The sequence below is a fragment of the Eschrichtius robustus genome, chromosome 6, assembly GCF_028021215.1.
Source record: "Eschrichtius robustus isolate mEscRob2 chromosome 6, mEscRob2.pri, whole genome shotgun sequence".
NCBI lineage: Eukaryota > Metazoa > Chordata > Mammalia > Artiodactyla > Eschrichtiidae > Eschrichtius > Eschrichtius robustus.
Window position 1 is genome coordinate 7,288,552 of NC_090829.1, and position 6,097 is coordinate 7,294,648.

Consider the following 6,097-nt stretch of genomic DNA (forward strand, 5'->3'; position numbering starts at 1 on the left):
ACCGAATTTTCACTTACTTATGCCCTTATGATTAAGCATTTGGTGGAAATCAAAATCAACACTACATGTTGAAATAAGGAATGTATGTAAAATTACACTAAAACTCTTACATGCCTACTGCTTATTTTTAAAGACAAGAATTAACTATACTACATAAATGCTGTTAATTCACCTGGCAATAATTGCTATTATGTTGCCCTTCTTTTAGATGCAAAAAGAAAAGAAAATTAAAAGTTGACTACCATTAACTGGGCAAGAAATGAAAAAGTAGCAACTTCTATGGATTATTATTTTTAATTGAAATTTTATTGAGATAATTTTAGATTCACGTGTAGTCGTAAGAAATTATACAGAGATACCTTGTACACTTTGGACAGTTTACCCCAACGATAACATTTTGCAAAACTGTAGTATAATATCACATCCAGGATATTGACATTGATACAATCCATCAATCTTAATAAGATTTCCTCATTTTTCTTGTACTACTCATCTGTTGAGTGTGTGTATATATGAAGTTCTATATTATTACCTGTGTAGGTTTACATATCCACCACCACATTCAAGATAAATCATAAAAGCTAAAACTATAGAACTCTTAGAAGAAAACAAAGGTGTAAATCTTTGTGACCTTGGACTAAGCAATGGTTTCTTAGATATGACACCAAAAGCGCAGGCAATAGCAATAAAGAAATAAATAAGACTTTAACAAAATTAAAAACTTTTGTGCTTCAGTGTACACCATTAAGAAAGTGAAAAGACAACTTACTGAATGGGAGAAAATTTTTACAAATCATATATCTGATAAGAGTTTTTTATTTATTTATTTATGGTTTTTTTTAACATCTTTATTGGAGTATTATTGCTTTGCAATGGTGTGTTAGTTTCTGCTGTATAACAAAGTGAGTCAGCTATACGTATACATATATCCCCATATCCCCTCCCTCTTGCGTCTCCTTCCCACCCTCCCTATCCCACCCCTCTAGGTGGTCACAAAGCACGGAGTTGATCTCCCTGTGCTATGCGGCTGCTTCCCACTGGCTATCTATTTTATATTTGGTAGTGTATATATGTCCATGCCACTCTCTCACTTCATCCCAGCTTACCCTTCCCCCTCTCTGTGTCCTCAAGTTCATTCTCTACATCTGTGTCTTAATTCCTGTCCTGCCCCTAGGTTCTTCAAACTTTTTTTTTTTTTTAGATTCCACATATATGTGTTAGCATACAGTATTTGTTTTTATCTTTCTGACTTAACTTCACTCTGTATGACAGACTCTAGGTCCATCCACCTCACTTCAAATAACTCAGTTTCATTTCTTTTTATGGCTGAGTAATATTCTATTGTATATATGTGCCACATCTTCTTTATCCATTCATCTGTCGATGGACACTTAGGTTGCTTCCATGTCCTGGCTATTGTAAATAGTGCTGCAATGAACATTGTGGTACATGACTCTTTTTGAATTATGATTTTCTCAGGGTGTATGTCCAGTAGTGGGTTTTCTGGGTCACATGGTAGTTCTATTTTTAGTTTTTTAAGGAACCTCCATACTGTTCTCCATAGTGGCTGTATCAATTTACATTCCCACCAACAGTGATAAGAATTTTTTGTCTAAAATATATAAAGACCTTAAAGAACTCTTATGACTAAATAATAGAGAAAAAAAACCCAATTTTTTTAAATGGGCAAATTATCTCAATAGACATTTTTCCAAGGAAGAGATACAAATGGCCCAAAAACCTGAAAAATTGCTCAGTATCATTAGCACATCAGAGAAATGCATATCAAAACTAGAGTGAGACACCACTTTACACCCATAGGATGGCTAGAATCAAAAAGAAGGATAGGGCTTCCCTGGTGGCGCAGTGGTTGGGAGTCTGCCTGCCGGTGCGGGGGACACGGGTTCGAGCCCTGGTCTGGGAAGATCCCACATGCCGCGGAGCAACTGGGCCCGTGAGCCACAATTACTGAGCCTGCGCGTCTGGGCCTGTGCTCCGTAACAAGAGAGGCCGCGATAGTGAGAGGCACGGCACGCGCACCGCAATGAAGAGTGGCCCCCGCTTGCCGCAACTGGAGAGGGCCCTCGCACAGAGGCGAAGACCCAACACAGCCATAAATAAATTAATTAATTAATTTAAAAAAAAAAAAAGAAGGATAGTAAGTGTTGGTGAAAATGTAGAGCCATTTGAACCCTCACATTCTGCTAATAGGAATGTAAAATCATGCAGCTGCTTTGAAAAGCACTCTGGCAGTTCTCAAAGGGTTATATGTGGAGTTACCATATGACTTAGCAATTCTACTCTTAGGGATATATCCAAGAGAAATGAAAACATATGCTCACACAAAAAAAAATTTATACAAATATTTATAGCAGAATTATTCATAATGGCCAAAAATCAGAAAGAATCTACATGTCTACCGACATATGGATGGATAAATAAAATGTGGCATATCCCTACAATGACATATTATTTGGCAGTAAAAAGAAATAAGTTATGTATACATATGCTACATCATAGATGAACCTTGAAATTACTGTACTAAGTGGAAGAAGCTAGTCACAAAAAATCACATATTGCATGATTTCGTTTATATGAAATATACAAAATTAGCAAATCTATAGAGACAGAAAATCGATTAGTGTTTGCCTAGGGCTGTTGGGGGGAGTTGGAGAGAAGTAGGGAATGACTTCTAGTAGTTATGGGGTTTCTTTTTAGAGTGATGAAAATGCTCTAAAACTGATTGTGAGGATGGTTGCAAATATTTGTGAATATACTAAAAACCATTGATTTGTATTCACTTCAAGTGGGTGAATTGTATGGTATGTGAATTATAACTCAATAAAGTTATTATTTATTGTTTTAATGTTAGAAAAAAGGCAAATCATGAGGGCCCTTCATGTTGTGCTTTTATAACCATACCCACCTTTTCCCACCCCTTCCTATCCTCATTTCTATTCAGGGGCAATTATTAATCTGCCCTCTATTTCTAATAGTTTGTTATTTAGAAAATGTTACATAAATGAAATCATACACAGTGTAACCTTTTGGGATTGACTTTCTTTGTTCAACAAAATTTCTTGGAGATTCATCCAAATTGTTGCATGTATCAATAGTTCGTTTCTTTCTATTTGTTACCCTTGGTTTGGACGCACCATAATTTGTTTAACCATTCACCTGTTGAAAGACATCTGGGATGGTTCCTGTTTGGGGCTGTTAGAAATATAGCTTCTAGGAACATTCATGTACAAGTTTTTGCGTCAAAATAAGTTTTTATTTCTCCGTGGAGTGGGGCGGGATGTTGGTGGGGGAATGCCCAATAGGGCAATAGCTGGATTATATGGTAATCTGGTATACAGTTTTTTAAGAAACTGCCTGTTTTCCAGAGTAGCTGTATCATTTTACATTCCCACCAGCTATGTATGAGTGACCCAGTTTTTCCACATCCTCATCAGAATTTGGTGTTAGTATTTATTGTGTTAGTCATTCTGATAGGTGTGTAGTGAGATCTCATTGTGGTTTTAATTTGCATTTCCTTGATGGCTAGTCCTGTTAAACGTTTTTTTTCTGTGCTTCTCTGCCATCTGTTTATCCTCTTCAGTGAAATGTCTGTGCCTGCTTTTTGCTCATTTTCTAACTGGATTGTGTTTTACTGTTGAGTTTGTGATGTTCTTTATTTGTTTAAAATGCTAGTCCTTTGTGGATAGGTGTTGTATTAGTTTCCCAGCGCTGCTGGAACAAATTACCACAAACTGTGTGTCTCAAAACAATGGAAATTTATTCTCTCACCATTCTAGAGACTAGAAGTTCAAAATGAAGGTATCAGCAGGGTTGCACTTCCTCTGGAAGAAAAGCCCTCCTTTGCCTCTTGCAGCTTCTAGTGGCTGTCAGCATTCCTGGGCTTGTGGCCACTGTCCTCTCTCTGCTCTGTCTTCACATCACCTTCTCCTCTGTTTGCCTGGTAACTGCATCACTCCAGTCTCTGCCTCCATCGCACTGACTTCTCTTCTCTGTGTACTTGTCCAATTTCCCTCTGCCTTTTCCTTACAAGGACACTTGTGATAGCATTTAGGGCCCACTTGGATAACCACAAATAATCTTATCTCAAAATCCTTAGCTTAATTACATCTACAAAGACCCTTTTTCCAAATAAAAATAACATTTACAAGTCCCAGGGATCAGGACTTGATAGTTTTAAGCAGCCATTATTCACCCTATCACGAGTGGTTTGCAAACGTTTTTCTCCTAGGCAGTAGCTTGTCTTTTTATCCTTTTAACAGGATCTTTCACAGGGCAGAAGTTTTATTTCGATGAGGTACACTTTAACAATATTTCCTTTTATGGATCCTGCTTTTGGCATCCAGTGGATTACTTTTTTGAAGACGGGCTATTTGAGAAGCAAATAAGTGAGACCCGTCTATTTCGGCACTGGCTGAAGAGTCATGTCTGCAACCCAAAACAGTCATTACAGGAGGAAATGTGGGCTGCAATAGAAGTTAAAGAAAATTTATTTGTACCCTCTGTAATGTGTGAAGGCCTTGATAGCAAGTGGACAGAATAACACAGATAAAGCTATATTTTAAAAGGCAAAAAAAAAAAAAAAAAAAAGTTAACTTTGTCTTTTGCCACTTTGGGAAGTGAACTCAGCCATCCTGCCCCGGCATTATAGTAGCAAAGGATTAGAATCAAACTGAATCCTGAGGAACAAACTAACAGAGTAATTCTAGATTGATTATGAACCTGAGAAAAAATACAGCTATAAAAAACATTATTGTACTAATCAAAATTTGAATATAAATTGTAGATGAAGTAACAGCATTGTATCAATGTAAAATTTTCTGATTTTGATCATTGTGCTGAGGCTGTGTAAGAGAATGTCTTTTTTTCCTAGGAGATACATGATAAGGTTTTTTTTTAATTTTATTAAAGTATAGTTGATTTACAATGTTGTGTTAATTTCTACTGTACAGCAAAGTGACAGTTATACATATATATATATTCTTCTTCACATTCTTTTCTATTATGGTTTATCACAGGATACTGAATATAGTTCCCTGTGCTATACAGTAGGACCTTGTTGTTTATCCATTCTGTATAATAGTTTGCATCTGCTAATCCCAAACTCCCAATCCTTCCTTCTTCCACCACCCCCTTCCCCTTGGCAACAAGTCTGTGTCTGTGAGTCTGTTTCTGTTTCATAGATATGTTCATTTGTGTTGTATTTTAGATTCTACATGTAAGTGATATCATATGGTATTTGTCTTTCTCTTTATGACTTACTTCACTTAGTATGTTAATCTCTAGGTCCATCCATGTTGCTGCAAATGGCATTATTTTGTCCTTTTTTATGGCTGAGTAGTATTCCATTGCATATATGTACCACATCTTCTTTATCCATTCATCTATCAATGGACATTTAGGTTGTTTCCATGTCCTGGCTATTGTGAATAGTGCTGCTATGAACATAGGGGTGCATGTATCTCTTCGAATTATAGTTTTGTCTGGGTATATGCCCAGGAGTGGGATCATAATAAGATTTTTCGTAGTAGCGGAACCGTGTCTCCAACTTGCTTTCAAATGGAATAGATCTGTTTCCAGGTGGAGACAGGAACATAGATCACTCTCCAAAAAGGGGCTTAGAACCTAAGTGTCAAGAGGGTGGGTAGCCAAAGACACCAGGTGCCCTAGAGTTTGTCGCTTACCACAGTGGTTCTCAGATTTGGCTGAATCCTCTGGAAGCTTTTAAGAACCCTTAGTGCCTTAGCATCTCTCCATCTCTCTAGTCACCAAATCAAGATATCTGGGGGTGGGCACTAGATGGTAATTTTTACTATCCCCAGGTGATTCCAGTGCGGTGTTTGAGAATCACGCTCCTAGTTTTTTTGTTTTATTTTTTAAAGATTTATTGATTGATTGATTGTTATGTTGGGTCTTCGTTTCTGTGCTAGGCCTTTCTCTAGTTGCGGCGAGCGGGGGCCACTCTTCATCGCGGTGCGCGGGCCTCTCACTGTCGTGGCCTCTCTTGTTGCGGAGCACAGGCTCCAGATGCGCAGGCTCAGCAGTTGTGGCTCACGGGCCTAATTGCTCCGCAGCATGT